Source organism: Tyto alba, unplaced genomic scaffold, assembly GCF_018691265.1.
Source record: "Tyto alba isolate M040663 unplaced genomic scaffold, T.alba_DEE_v4.0 Super-Scaffold_7, whole genome shotgun sequence".
Taxonomy (NCBI): domain Eukaryota; kingdom Metazoa; phylum Chordata; class Aves; order Strigiformes; family Tytonidae; genus Tyto; species Tyto alba.
The window spans coordinates 7,594,753-7,610,539 of record NW_024881328.1 but is presented as its reverse complement, the minus strand read 5'-3'; the positions used below and the strand labels follow the sequence as shown (position 1 = coordinate 7,610,539).

General features: G+C 37.8%; 1 protein-coding gene across 5 annotated transcripts in view; it reads left to right on the top strand.

The window, feature by feature from the left end:
- THSD7B (thrombospondin type 1 domain containing 7B) overlaps positions 1 to 15,787 on the top strand; it is a 370,445-nt gene that overhangs the window by 116,470 nt on the left and 238,188 nt on the right. The window lies entirely within an intron of this gene.

The following is a 15,787-nucleotide window of genomic DNA, read 5'->3' as shown; positions in this document are numbered from 1 at the left end:
TGACTTTAGTGGCTCATTCAAAGGGTACCGCTAACTAGTGGACATCCAAATTTTTCCTAATTTCAGTGAAACCACCTAGTTTTTCGGTACTTTTAAAGAAAGTAAAAGAGTGAGGATTTCTAAGAGCTTTGATCTCTTTTTTTCTGTTTTGTCCCTGCACTGCTCACCCAAGCCCTGTTTCCTACCTGCTCCTGCCTGGATCTTCCCTCCTGTGCCTGGGAAGCTTTGCCTCAGTAGGGAAAAGAGGAAAAACTGCAAAATTAAGCTTGGTGATCATGTAGGACATACTGCAACGAGGGCTGTGATAGCGTGGGAAGAAGGATGTTTGTCAGCATGTTACCATGCTCAGGGTCATCAATAAAAAAAGGAATGTAGTCGTCACTCTTCTTTTACAATACTTTTCCTTTGTGTTTTTTTTTTTTTTTTTTTTTTTCCCACATTTCTCTAAATTCATAGCTTTGGTAACAAATGCTGTTATGGGGAGCAGTCAGCAGAGAGTTAAACCCTGGTACCTGGTATATAGCTTACCTAGGCTTAGTGCAATTGCAGAAAAGTGGAATTTGCAGCAGAAAAATAACAATCAAATCCAATATAACAAATTGTGAGACACTAACTGCTGCTGTTGTAGCAAGTGTCGTCTTGATCTGTGGCTTGCTACTTGTTGGCTGTTCTGTTGTGAGTGCCTGTCTACTTTCGGGAAAAAAATGGTTGAATGAACAGACGGGGACAGTAGAGAATATCTGTGGTTTAATAGTTTTGTCAGGCCTCCAATGTTCATTCTAACAAAATCTTTTTAACTAAGAAGTAATAAACTCTTTAATAAAACTCATTAACTGCCCAAAATCACAGTGGTGTTTTATGCATTTTTACAGCAGCCAGGCTTGCTTGAAGTCAACATGGGATTATTTTTCTCAAGCAGAGGTGTTTACTCCATCTAAAATCATGGGAGATCCTTTGTTTCCTGGTCAGTTCTTGAACACCCATCATTAATTTCCTTCAAGTGGCTGAATTAGTGATAAAATGTTTGAGAGTAGAATTTTGTTGACCATATTAAGTTTCTTAATTTTTCAGAAAGATGGAGAGGAAAAGCTATGATACCTGCTTGCTGCAGGGAGAAGTTGCTCAAATAATGTAACATAAATCAAATCAGGATCGAAGTGCTTCATTGATTTATTAATGGGATGTAATTAACCAGCAATCAGTGAACTATACATTCAAGACCAATATCAGCAATGCACCAGATGAGCTACGATACAAGATGCTTACTGTAAATTTATAAACACCTTCCTATAATGAATCTCAAAGTTTCTAACCATCCTCTCCACCACAAAAAAGCACACCCACCCCCTCACCCCCATCCCCAGTTGTGCAGAATGCCCCCCGTCCCATGGCAGACATGAGTGCTCTGCCTGTGTGCATCCATCTGCCCTGTGAGATCTCTCTCCTCTCTGCTATAAGAAAAAAAATAATGCTTTTTATATTTTTCAGGCTGATTTCTTTTTGTTTCAAAAGCCTTTGTGTAGTTCCTTGGCTACTGTTTAATCTGGCGGCTGGCTCAGGGTCACCCTCTTCAGCATGGACCCATTTTGGGCAGGCACCATTTGGGGCAGTTTGGGTTGCCCCTACTGCCATACAGAACTCTGATAAACTACATCTAGGAGTGGTTCGTGGGACTGCTTTATCTGGAGGTGATGTTTAAATCCCAGATATGGGATTACCTTGGAGTAACAGATTTAGTTTTATAGTTTAATGTACCAAGCAGAAGTGATACAGCTGTGGCCACTTACCTCCGTTCACCTTGCAGCTGCATCCATTTCTATTATTTGCTACGTGGCCTTTCCATTTGAAAAGGGATAGAGGAACAGATGAGAAAACACTTTCAGTTTTTGCTTCATTATATCTTGCTTTAAGAGGGAATACCATTTCCATGCTAACAAAGAAGAAATACTAATTCTCGTCTGTAGCTGGTTTCCTCTGGATAAATAGGCAGTTTGCCTGCAGTAGTTTCAGAGTGATGGATCACACAGATAAAGTTTTGGTATTTTGTTCAGTTGAGTTGGCATAATCTGACAAGCCACATCTCCAATCTCTCATTCAGTTTCAAGCCAAAATATTGTATCTGGATATCAGCTGGCATATTAAAGAAACAGATCTTTTCTTCACAGGTTATGAATCTGTTGAGGATTTACTTTTTTTTTTTTTTTTCTCCTTTTATCCTTCACATTCAAGATGCAGCATGCTTCTGTGTTCAGAGTCATTGCTGATGGGAAGGAAACATGCTACCTAAATTCTCAGAGTATTTTGCCAGTGCTGCACATTGTGCATTGACACGACTGTGTAAGAAATGAGAAAAACATACTTTAAGAAAGCATTCGGTGTGGGGCTGTCTGGGGTTTCCCAGCGAGAAACACGTGTGCATTCCTGGTCTGGAGTATGGGCAGCGGACCAGGTACTTGTGAGAAATACTTTATTTCTGTGCGTGTGCTGGCTGCACGGATGTTGTTCAGGCGCACGGTGAAGCTGTAGCATTCAGTTCAGCTCAGGGAATGTATCACTCAATGTCCGAGAGGGATGGGATAAGGTTTTCCAAGGAAGACTTCAGTAGGACCCATGTGGCAGTTAATCATATTGTTGGCATGATTCCTTTAGCTCCTAATATTCTTGAAACCACACATTATTCTTGGCATTCATGCTAACCAGCCTTTGTATCTTTTTCTTTACATTATACAATAAATTTTAGAGGCTAGCCTGTATTTATTTTTATTATTTTGCCATTTTATATTTTACCTCTTTGGATTTCTGTGATCTTTTTCAACGGGTTTGTGCTTTTTTTCTAGCTTCTTCCTTAAGTACTTTGCAGTGATCATTTACACCTCTTGTAAATACTTTCTTATATTTAATTTGGGCTCAAAGTTGTTTCAAGAATATAGACATCACCCTTTTAAAGAACAGAGTAAATACATTTTGAATTAGTAGGTATTTCAGTCCTTTTAATTACAATTTTGCAGTTGTCAGAACTACTCGTAAAGCATAGGCTACTACTGTGTTGTAGTTTCCATTTATTGTTTCTGATGCCAGTACCAGTAGCTGATGCTTTCCCAGTAAATGTCCAACCCCAAAATATAAGGTAGAGTTAACTGAAATATTGACTCCAATTACTGAGTTTTTAAAGAAATATTTTACAGACAATTAACAATGACTACCAGTAATTTTTTGAAGTGTTATGCTGCTTTGACTGCATACCTAATGATGTTTTAATAGTTGTCAACTCTTATGGAAATACAAGAATTAGAGACGAGGGTGGATTTTTTTCAACAGCACAAAGGATAATTGGGTGCCTGACTTATATCAAAAGTTAATGCAAGTTGACTGCCAAGCTCCTCCAGATATCTTGTTCAGAAAGATAACTAGTTAGTACTCCCACTATAAGACCCAGTAACAGCTATGTGTACATTTAATAATTTCTATTTTGTTTTTTTTTAGCATTTTTTCGAAGGTAAATGTGTGTGAATTGGCTGAAGTGAGTGACACTTCTGTGTGTGTGGAGTAAGATGTGTGTCTCATGGGTGTTGGCTGGGGGTGATAGATACAGTAAGTACTGTCTTGGTACTTTTAAAATCATTATTGGGAACGTCAACTTGAAGAGATACTGTTGGTAGGCTCCTCTCAGCTAACTACAGTCTTTTCATAGAAGGCTTAACATTTTGGTAGCCAGGTGTGTCAAAACTGAGCAGCTGCAAAATTAGTATCTGCATATGTTTTTTTGAAAAGAGCATTATCTAAACTTTTTTTTTTTTTTTTTTTTTAAAATAGTGTTGTTATAATTATTTAGCCAAAGGAACCCTCTGCTGACAATAAAAGGAAAAGCCAGACATCTAGCCTCAGACATAAAGCTATTATAGATGACATTACTTGTTATGATACAGACTATTTTATGGACTTCATGAATTTCTTCCTGATGCCTTTCAGGGTGTACTGGGTTGTTCTTTGTTCTTTAGTAATTAAGATCAGCACCCAAGCTGGAATCTCATTTGACCAAGCAGTTAAATATTTTTTCCTTTCTTGAGCTGAATAGCCACCTATTTTTGTGGAAACGCTGGCTCTGATCCAACACTTGAGTCAGCAGGGATTTCCACTGACTTTGTGTGAGGTCTGTGGAAAAAAAATGATGAACACTACAAATCCAGACACAGCTTCTAATGAATGATGTCCCAATGGACAGGTTGACTGCTGGGAAACATTAATCAGATAAATGCTTCTTAGTAGTTTCTTCTTTGGTGTAAGGCCAGAAGATGACGTGTGTGAGAATAAATGTGTTTCTTACTGACCTTCTGCAAACCTTGATTTCCCCTTTCTTCAAATATAAGACCATGAGAGGAGCAGCAGTGAGCAACTCCTCAGTCCCACTGAGGCTGTCCTTGTCCCCAACACTGGCTATGCTGGCTGCCTGGGGAAATCGTGTAAAAAAAGGGCAAATATAGAGACTTTCTTGTATCCTCTTCCACTTCTGACAGCCTGAAGCTTTAGGAAGTCCTGAGCTGGAGATGGTGCCTGAACCTTAGGGATGATAACCTCGGTAGCCCTGCTGGACTTTTTGCCATAAATCTATCTAAATCACTTTTTGACACAATTTGTACTTCTGGCATCCAAGCATCTGAGAGCAACAAGGTCCAAAATTTAATTCTTCATGATCCTGCTATGGTGTGTGCTGAAAGTGTGTTTGTTTTGGCCAAGTATATCCTTTGGTCTAGTAAATTAATTTTCCTGACAGTTGTTGCTTTCTAACTGAATTATGCCTTATATTTTTGTAAGGTTTTAAGATTGCTGCCTATTAGCTAATGGTATAAAATGTGGTGAATATTCTTTCATTTTTTCCTTTCCTCCTTTTGCTGATTTTCATATTGCATACATTTTGTATGTGTACATTAATTGTGGGGTTTTTTCCCTTTTTTTTTTTTTTCTTTGTTGTTGTTTTCAGTTTGATGAGTCAGTCTATGTAATTCCCCTTTTGAAAGAAAGCCTTAATAATCCTTGTTACCTTCCTCTGGACTTTCCCTAATTTTACTCTCCTTTTCTGAAATGGGGAATAGGACTACGTGCAATCTTCCAAATGGGAGTGCACTATCCCGTGTACCATACCCTGCCCAGGGATGCTTTGGGCTGCTCCAGTATTTCCCGATGTTCTGGTGCCTGTCTCATCAGAACTGAACATTCTGTGTTTTCATACCACTCTTCAAATGACTCCAAAATCTCTTTCTGAAATGTTACTAGTTATGGAGCATGATACTAGTTGTGTATAGTTAAGGTTGTGTCTTCTCTGGTTAAAGGAATTAGACTGCTGCTGGGTTCAAACCAGAGCAAGGGAATTTGCTAGTGCCCTGCTTCATGTAGTCACCAGCTACATTTTTATCTATGGGCTTTCTGGTTCCTTCAGAGACTCTATTTTTGAAATGTGGCCTTTTAAAATAAAACCTTTGTTGACTCTTTCCCACAGTAGTTACATGTATCTATTTATACCATTGATTTTATAGCTTCTACCAGTTTCAGTATTTGATGAAGTTATGGTTCTCTTGGTTTTGCAATGAACTGAAGATGAAAGTGGAAGGTTGTACATGTAGGTAATGGATTTTCTCAGACCTTATTTCCTCAAACCAGAAGACAAGGAGAGAGGAAGAAAAAAGAGAGGAGCAGGTAGGCGAGTGTGTGTCTGTCAGCTTTGGGACAGCATAAGACTGTAATATTCTTTATTCCCATACAGTACACCCTAACAGACCTCCTGCAGGGTGCTGCATTGCACATCCATTCACTTCTGCTGTGCCCACTGCTATGAAATACCTTTTTCTTCCTAATTTTGAAATAAAATTGTTTGCAAACAGTTGTTTGCAAACAGTTCTGCTTACCATTTAATAAAAATAACTAAGGTTTTCCTTGTACTTTTGTTAATGTTGTCTAGAATTAATCTTGTTTTGCTATTTCTATAGTGAGTATTTGAAATGTTTCTTCCTGAAAACCCGAAGCATTCAGTGGCACTGAATGTGTGACCCAGAGATGGTTTTTTTCTTTTCCTTTTGTTTAGCTGGGGTTGCAATCAAAAGCAGCAAACCCAGCTGTAAATCTTGGTTTAATAAGTCTTTAACGGTATTGCTCTGAATGCTCTGCCATTTTCAGAGCCAGGCAAGCAGCTCTGGCGTGGTAGAAACTCTGCTGCAAGACTGGGAGCTGGGAAATGAAAAGGGAAATCATCTCCCTGGGGAAACGGTGAGCGTGCTGGGAATGCTGCCCACAGCCCACGGAAAGGTGATGATAAATGGACTCCTTAATGTCGTGGTCACAGGCCAGGGGACCTGATGTGTCCCTTTACTTTCTGCCATCTACAGGGATGTCTTCTCTTGATTATAATTAGAATTCGAGGGCGTTTACTGCTATAAAAAGATGAAAGAAGAAACTACTAGAAAAACAGACCTGGTGTCAAACTGGCTTTTGTGTTTCTTGAAATGCTGTAAGCTGTGCAAAGCTTTGGAGACCTTGACAGCAGCTACATGGACAGCTGTGTACTCCAGGTCGCTTGTACCTGTCTCTGTTTCTGTAGTAGCGGTAAGGAGAGTTGAAAGAGTAGCTGAGGCTGTTGTTTGCACTTTTATAGGAAGTTTACTTGAGAGCTATGGGATTTTTTTCCCCTCCTCCTTTTGACCATATAAAGCTCTAATTAACTTCCCAACTGTAAGCAAATCGAGTATGTACTGCTTTTGGTATTACATGCCACTAAAAAAAAAAAAATAACCTCTGAAATAATCTCCACCAGTAAAGACCTAAACCAAAATGGTGACCTGAAATGTAACTGTCATTTGGATAATGCAGCCTACAGCTGGAGGCCTCTGGGGTGGTTTAGGTAATTTGAAGGCACAGCTATGCTCTTCCTTTGAATGTTAATTGAAACTACTTGTAACTTGCAGCATTGCAATTTTCATTTCACCATTCTCTTCTTTGTAGAATCTGGGTTTTTTTGTTGTTGTTTGTTTGTTTGTTGTTATTTTTATTTATTTTTTTTTTTTTTACATCACTGGTTCTGTCCCTTAGATATGTACTTGGCTACTTACTGCCAAATTATATGCTTAAGAGGTAAAAAGAAAACTCTTCATATCAACTCCGTCATGGACCTTTTCCCAACCTTGCTGTGTAATTCCCATCTGTTGACCAGACTGATGGAATGAATGATGAGAGATACCCTGTGAGATGTGTAAAGCTATTGAAAAATAGTTTTTTCCTGTTTCCCTTTATTGTAATAATAAAAAATAGATCATTAAAACGGTTTTATAAATGTGAATGAGCTAGAAAATATTATGACAATGAAAGTTAGTAAAGATACAGAAATGAAATTTTAAGATGAGATTTATCTTCTTACTCTAATTTGTACTCCTGCTGTACTGTAAATGTAATAACCATCAAAATGAAAAATGCAACAGATTGATAATACCATTGAGTTTTAATTAAACCACTGAATTGAAAAGGGCCCAGATGGATAACTGGAAAATGTAGTTATAAGCCTGGTATGAAAAATGCTGGATTGCTAGTGATACGTCTTATAAATAAATGCTATGCCAAAAATAACCTCATTTTTAGAACATCTTCCTAAAATTAATCATTAAAGTTTCTAAAACAGATGGTTTCTAGATTTTATTTAATTTGGCTGCCAAACACTTATTACCCTAGATCAGGAATTGTGCTTTTAACAAATCCCTGTCCGAGAGTTTCATCCACTGCTGTGTTGTCCCAGGAAACAGAGAGGTTAGTGCCAAGGCATGTGAAAGCTCAAATGTGTAAACCCATGGCTTAGACTATTTAAATGTGGAAATTGCATTAATTTGACACAGAATGTTTAACACACAAAACAATTTGACATTAGATGATGTTAAACCACTACCAAAGTAAAATTTCTTTTACTGTTGAGTTATTTCAAATTATACTTTAAGTGGAGACTCTTAATTGAAAGGCAGCTACACACTGAGAAATTTCTTGCTTTCTTTCTTGTCAGATTATTCCAGGTAGTACTTTTGATACTAAACAAGCTGGGATGTGTGTTCATGCATAGGTGTGTGTGCACATGTGAGTATAAAAACCCACAAGTTTTCCCAATTTTATTTTCTGATGAAGTCTTCTGAAGTTTTTGTCAAAGGGAATCTTCATCTTCAAGTTACTTTGTAGATACCTAACAGTAAAAAAGCACTAGTCAAATTAAATTAGCTGTGATCAAATCCTAAAATTAGCATAGAAAGTTGCACAAATCAATATCTTGTTACCTTCAAAGCTTGTTATCTGTACCTTCTCATGAATTAATTCTAGAAACTTTATGCTAAATGATGTAAAAATTGATCTAAAGCTTGAAAAAAAATTGGTGATCAATAATTTTCTTCTAGTCGGAGAGAAATTCATTAAATTCTATAGGTATTACATTGCCAGATATTCTTACTGAGCTTTGTTCTAATCACTACATTATTCTTGACTGAGAACACATTAGCTGTAAAAATTCATGAAATGAGAAACATAACATTATAAAGATTTTTTTTGGGTATTATCAGTAATGAGTTGTGCAGAAAAGTAGATCTCACTGTCCTTGCCAGTGAAGATGTGTTTATGTCTGGTGTTGTTTTACACTTAAGCTTTGATAACTGCTTTTTTTTTTTTTTTTTTTTTTTTTATCATTACATAAAGAAATTATTTCCTGATAAATTTGGAGAAACATGAAGTATATTTTTTTTTTCTACCAGAAAAGTTTAACTTGCCTTTTCTGTACCCAAAGATACTTCTTATAGCAAAAGTTTTGTGCAAGAATGATGAAGTTCAGCATATTATTCAGAAAAGTGTTTGAAAAAATAACTTTTACTTCCTTGGGTTTTACTGTGGTGATCACTGGCATAATTTTAGCAGGGTGTTAGTGATGACTGAAGGGACACCTCTTTGGGCTGTCATCTGTTTCAGCTGTTGCAAACCCAATGCTTTGGCAAGCTGGTTTGTAAACTATTTAGTTTTATTTTCTGGCACCATGGCTGTGGCCGTCTGTTCTTCTTTACAGCTGTTTAGACCTGGGATATCATTCCTTTGCTGATCAGCAAAGGTGCACTGTGGTCCAAATTAAATTGTCTTTAGGAAACTCACTGGCTGGATACAGTACCGGTGAGCATGTACCCATGTATGTGCTGCAGGGAAAATCCCACCCTGGATTAGTTATTATTTTCTTGCCCCATTTTGCTGACGGCCAGATGTTTCTTCTATCACACTATCTGCCTTCTTCCATTTTTTCCTGCCCTTTTTGGTATTTTCAACTCTTTGGGCATACTTGGGTCTTCTGTATGGATGTTCCCCAGAGTGAAAAATAGGAGCCGTTGATATTCATGTAAGTCACTTCTCTACTACTTCAGCTTATTCTGATGACTCAAGAGAGCCTACACATTATGTAAATTGAATAGCAAATATGACTTCCTATTGACAGGATTGGAAAAATACATTCTCAGAAAAAAAGTGAAAAGCATCTGTTTTACTCTGAATAATAAATAATTGAAACTGACTGAATTGTCAGAAAATACTAGTTAATAAATCTTGACTGGCGTGTAGCACTATTGCAATAGAATCTCTTTTCTGTTTATCGTATGTTGTAGAATACATACATAAATGCAAAGGTAACATTTAAAGCACATATATTTAAAACCCCAATATGATACTATGCTCACACATGTGTGTGCTGGTTAATTATGCATGTTATACCCTTAGAGCAGTTCATATATTCTTCATGGAGAATAATATGGTGTGATATAAACTTTCTCTCTTCCCAAATCTCCTATATTTTTATTTAAAGGAGAGTAGCAATGTGAGTTGAAGCACTGCTAATTCTCTGAGCAAATCTGATTGAGGTGGGATAGGGCCCAGATAACACTTGTTATCTCTGTGTCAAATTTTGAGTAGTCACACTTAAGTTGTTACAAGAAGCGGGCTGCTTTTTTTGATATCAGGGTTTCTAATGGATTTGCATCAGCAGAAAGGAAGAGGCAAAATTTACATTCTTTATTACTGGAATCAATCTTATAAAGTAAAACATTGCCATCTGTTAGCAGTTTTATACTCAAAGCTTCCTTGGTCAGGCAGAGTGAGATGCCCAGTGTGTGCTAAAACTGTTGTCTTGGGGAAGCCTTCACTAGCGTTTTCCAAAAATGCCTTTTATGACCCAAAGCATTTCACTACCTAGGAATTGAAAGCTGTGCAGTTATGTATTTCAGAATATTTGTACTACCTTTATTCCATAAACCAAAAAAACCTTATGCTTAAGGTACAATGACTTTATTATAACCTTAGTTTTGTAATAGTCCAGTCTCATAAATATATTTTCTGAAAGAGGTTCACCAGTTGTTTCATGCAGGTATGTGAGTAGAAGACAGTCTGTAGGCATTTTACTCCAACAGATCTTGATAGCCCTAACTGCAAATGAAATTGTTTCTAAGGGTAAATCGGAGGTGCCAGCTATAGTTTGTATCATATCATTTATTTTGTTACTTCAAATTAATCATGTTTTCAGTTTCCCAATGGTCAATGTGCTAAAATATTGATATTATATATGCAGTATACAAAAATTGCAAATCAATTATTAGGCTGAAACTTTACAGACTCCCCATTTGAAACTAAAGTCTATGGTGAATGGATTATTTTTACCAAGTCCTATGTTAACCTGAGCCAAAAGTTTGACAAGATGCATTAAAAAACCACCCACAGTCCTAATTACCCTGTAATTCAAACAGTGTTATGGAAAGTATTTTCAAATTTAGACTCTCTTACCATGTTTACTCATCCCAGTGCGGGTTCGCCAATGCATCATTGTACCTTTGCCCTTGTTAATTTGTGCAAACATGGCTTTGAAGTATGTTTTTAGGGGATGAAGGTTGTTAGAACTTGGCAATCTAAATAATGTTTACTGATTTACTGCCATTAGTGTTGCATGTTCGTATATTACAGTGAAAAATTAATTTTCTCAAGCATATTGTGTGGGCCTTTCTTAGTGTGGGAGCACATCACCCCTCCTGCCTTGCTGGGGGTGGGTGCCAGGGTGTTTTGGGGTCTGCGTGTCCCCGCTGCAGTGCTGCGTGCTTCGGGAGGTTAATGTTATTCCCACCCTGGGGGAGTTGTTGTTTTTTTAATTGGGAGAATGAGGGAGAGGCGCCCTCCATGTATCTACCCCGCTCTGATACAAGCACGCCTCTGTTCTCAGGGGCTTGTGGTAGGGCGGTGGGGTGGAGATGGCCATCTCTCACGTGCCTGTGCACATGCCGTAGGAGAGAAGCCTCTGTTCCCGGGGGAACTCAATAAAAATCACCCTGTCTCACGGTATTGCCACACTTGCCCTGCGAAGCAGTCTGTGAAACTTGACTGATGTCTCCCGAGTGATCCCGATGTGGAAATACTGCTCGCTTTTTTCCCATCTTTAATACTTCTGCCGAATCTCAGTAAATCTGAATCTACTCTTACTACGCTCTTTCAGCTGATGGAATAATTTGGAGTCAATGGATAGTAAAATTTGGCCTTGAGTTTTTGACTTTCAGGAGAGTAGTGTGTGTTTCTGTGTAGTAGTGAGGTGTTTTAATACAAATGTTACTGTATTATTGTACTTTTGTAAAATTGTTTTATCATGAGTATGAGAAAGTGATGGAAATGGCTGCAGCAGGATGCTGCCTGCTGGGGTGCAGTTTCTTTTGATATAATCTGTAGTTCAGTAATTTTGCAAGAATTTTGTAATGAAAGCACTTGCTATCATTTCTGTCTGTTTCCGTGACATTTAAACCCAGGCATTTAGTCCTTCATTCTTCAGAGATGTATGAACACACTGTTGAACTACTGCCTGAAGAGTGTGAGTTGCTTTTAGGAGGAGTAAAATAACTGTAGACCTCCGAGTCTCGTATTTTACTGTTTTACCTGTGATCTTTCAAAGCTATGGCTATTTGTTAATTAATTTACAAAGCCAATGTCCTATCAAAAATTTTCTTGACAACCTATCTAGTCAAAGATAAAAATCAAATACAAAGTAACTGTACAGTGAAGTACAGGAAACTTTTATATACAGTAAAATCTACAGATAAAAGTGGTGGTAGGCTTAACAAAAAGCACTTGAGGAAAAGCAACATGTAGTCTGTGATATATGTGAGGGAAAGAGATAAAAAAATAATAGTTTAAAGACTTTTTTTTCTGCATTGTGAAGAACAGCTGGGCTTTGCATGCTTCAGGGCTACTAATCACCTTACTCAGAGCTTTAGATCAAGGGAACAGTCTTTGGAGAGATCCAGCTCCATAATGTAGATCTCTTAAGGCCAGTCCCCTGTTCTGAGATGAGCTTAGCCCACAATGAAGACCTTGTTCCAGCCATGGGACTGTTGGTGGACCCTTCAGACATCACCAGGTCTACACGCTGCTGCCGCGGCGTGAGTAGCTGCCCATGGAATACTGGTTGTAGGACCAGAGCAGGCCTGCAACAGCTGGAGATTATTATTGTTATTTGTGCTGTAGCAGCTGGTTTAAGCTCCTGCAAACTCTTGCTGTATGGGAGGATTTGTGCTCATACAATATGGTAGCAGATATGTGATCTTATATATCTGGACAGAGTATATATACACACACACACACTGGACAGAGTATATATATGTGTGTGTATATATATATATAAAACAGGCAGAGTATGGAAGGTCCTGGAGGTTCTTCACGGAAAGGGACGCTTCAGAGGTGTGTATTTTTAGTGTATGCAGGGCATTTTTTAGATAATTAAAATTCTCTGATATTGCAAAATAATTGCAAAACTGTCTGTTTTAGGAACAGAGCAATATAGTGAGATAAAATTATTTGTATTTTAGGCAAAGTTTTGATCAAAGAATGATGTGGCAAAGTATTTGTACTAGTTTTCCATCTGTAGCAAACTTTTATAAACAGTGACCCATCTGTTTCAAATTGCTGCTTTGCTTGCGCATTTTTATAAATTCAGTGTTTTGCATAATGCAGTTTGTCAAAGAAATGCACCTGCCTCTTTTTTTTTTTTTTTTTTTTTTTTTTTTTTTTCCTCTGCACTGTAATGTTTCATGGAGTGTGTTAATAAATGGCATTTTGTTACTTTTTGCTGAACATTCAGGTTTTGGGAAAGAAATCAAGCATGTCTAATACAAGAAACTGATTGTGCCTCATCTTGAAGTCAATGACAGAAATGCATAACTTCTTAAAGGGGAGCAACGTTGGGCCATGGTATTAGTGTGAAAAGCCATACTTACGTTTGTTGAATTTGGAATCTGAAGTTGCTAACTGAAAATCCATTTTTTTTCTTTCACCTAATTTACTAAAACCATGTGAAGAATCCTTCCATCTTCTTTGTGGTTCGCTCCCAATGGCACCATTACAGTTTCTCTCCACTTAGTTCCTAAGTTATTCTGATCTTTCTCGCTTCCCCATATCGACAGTTAAAACATACGAAAGTTCTTTAGTACTGTTTTTATGGGCCCTATTTTTGCACTATAGCTGTTTGGATTTCAAAATATTCAAGGAGTCAGATGCAGAACAGACAATCTCTTACTCATTTTCATTTTCTCTTCCAGTCACTACAATAATGAAAGATTTAGAAAATGCCTCACCAGCAACATAAGCCATCAAGTCCAAAGATGTAAACAGATTACAGTTTTATCCACTGTCAGCTTTGCCCACTCTACCAACATCCTATTTTACACCAGACTTTGGAAATCATTTACTTGATTGATATAGCAATAAAAGGGCATTTAATAGCAACCAAGATAAAAAGCTTTGCCTAACACTCTTCGTTGTGTAATAATGATCCTCACAACATTCAAGACCTTCTTAAATGATGAAAGTATAATACAGAAAAATGCTGTCTAACAAAACTCTCCGCACTTTGAAAATTGCTTCCTGGATGAGAGGACCAATTAAAAAAAGAAAAGTTCCTATTTCCTCTTGCAACACCTGTCATTACAAGTGAATTTGGAATAGAGTGAAATTGGAGGAAAATGAACTAAAAAAAGCATATCAACCCTCTTTGGGGATGGAGTTATTTCCTGTTGTGTATTGTTCAGAAAATGCTAAACAACAATCAAAATAACGTAGTCGCTAATATTATCTGATGTCTTGATTTATTATAACTATAAATTTGGTTGAGTAACACAGCTATTACTTTGCCATAAATACTTTCAAGGAATATTGCAAATTGAGTCTGAGTTTATTCTTTCAGGAATTCCATCCCCTATAGAAAAGAGCAAATTTGTTGTCCCTTAGGAATTTGCTGCCTTGATAGGGAAAGGAGAACCCCTCATGCCTCTGTTCTTCACTGGAGTGGGAGAGGAGAGGACTTTTACTCATGCTGACTTCCATCAAAGCCAATGAGAAACGTTACACAGTGTTATTGAGTTTATAGCGATTACTTCCTTGGAGGAAACCAGGAGTGTACACAGTGTTGGTAACTGGAAAGGGGAAACATTCAGGCTGGAAGGTGTGTTGCATACTTTTTTTTTTCAGATAAGGTAAGTGGGTACAGAAAAATGAAAGATGTGGATGGCTGAAGTTTATGTTGAGGCAGACAGGGGAGGTTCCTCAGTTTCAATCAGTTGGCTGTTGCCATGGCCAAGCAGGACCCCTTTCCCCGGGCCTTCCGTTAAAATGAGATATCTGTTACTCTGTACTGAAGTGTACTTCATGGCGAAGAGCAGGGAATGAGTTAGGAATTTCTGTGCATATCTTATGAACACGTTATAGGGCGTGCAAAAATATTGAATATAGGGCTTAAGAGATTATACATATGAAGGAGAAAAGAATCAATTTAAGCCAGCAAGTCAAGGATTTTGCTATACTAGTGCACCCAGTTGATTTCTGTTGGTATAATATTTCTTGTGAGTTTGGGACAGTAAAATTTAGAAACACCTGAATTTTAGTGTACTTTTTTTGAAAGGCAGAGAGAGATTGAGAATAGCACTTCTAGGGTAGGACTATGGATGAAATCAGTGCTATTTAATTAGAAGCTTAATATTTGGTGTGGATGGATAGTGGAGAGATTGCAGAGCGGAAAATTGCATTTGAAACCCAGATTCAAGGTGATCTAATAGTTGAGTTTCTGCTGAGAAAAATATTCACAATGTAAGGCATATGCATACTTTTCCTTTTTAACCTGATTTACCATCTTGTGCTGAATTAAGTCTCTTCCCTTCTATCCCCATGAACCTTCCCAGTTTTCAGCATTCTGTGGCTCAATAGACCATTTTAGCGTCTACTTCTCAGGGATAGCTCGAGGCTTAAAAACATTTCAGGTAATTAATGGGTTATGCCTCCTTAAAAGTAAGGATTTATATGCTTAATGCGCCTACAAAATACTATTTAAAATTCTGCCCTAAATTAGGAGTGATTTAAAGGTGTGGATTCCTGCTGAAGCAGCTGGAAAATTCAGGGGTATACAGAAGGACTAGCTTTAAGCTCACCTATGTCTGTATCAATGAAAGAGGAACTTCTCTGGGCATGACCTGAGTGCTCCCAGTTTGTTGCTGGAGAAACCCCATTGCTCTCCATTAACAGGGGAGGACTCTTCACTTTAGGGCCCTTCATGATGAGTCAGTGCCTGTCAGTACCCACCCTGTCCTTTCAGCAGCAGTGTTTTGCTCTTACAGAAATATCACAAGTATCTATTACAGGCTTGTCTTTAGGTCCTGACACCTAGCCAATAAAAATTAGTGATGTGTGGTTGTTCCTCCATATGTATGTGCACGCTCACATAAGC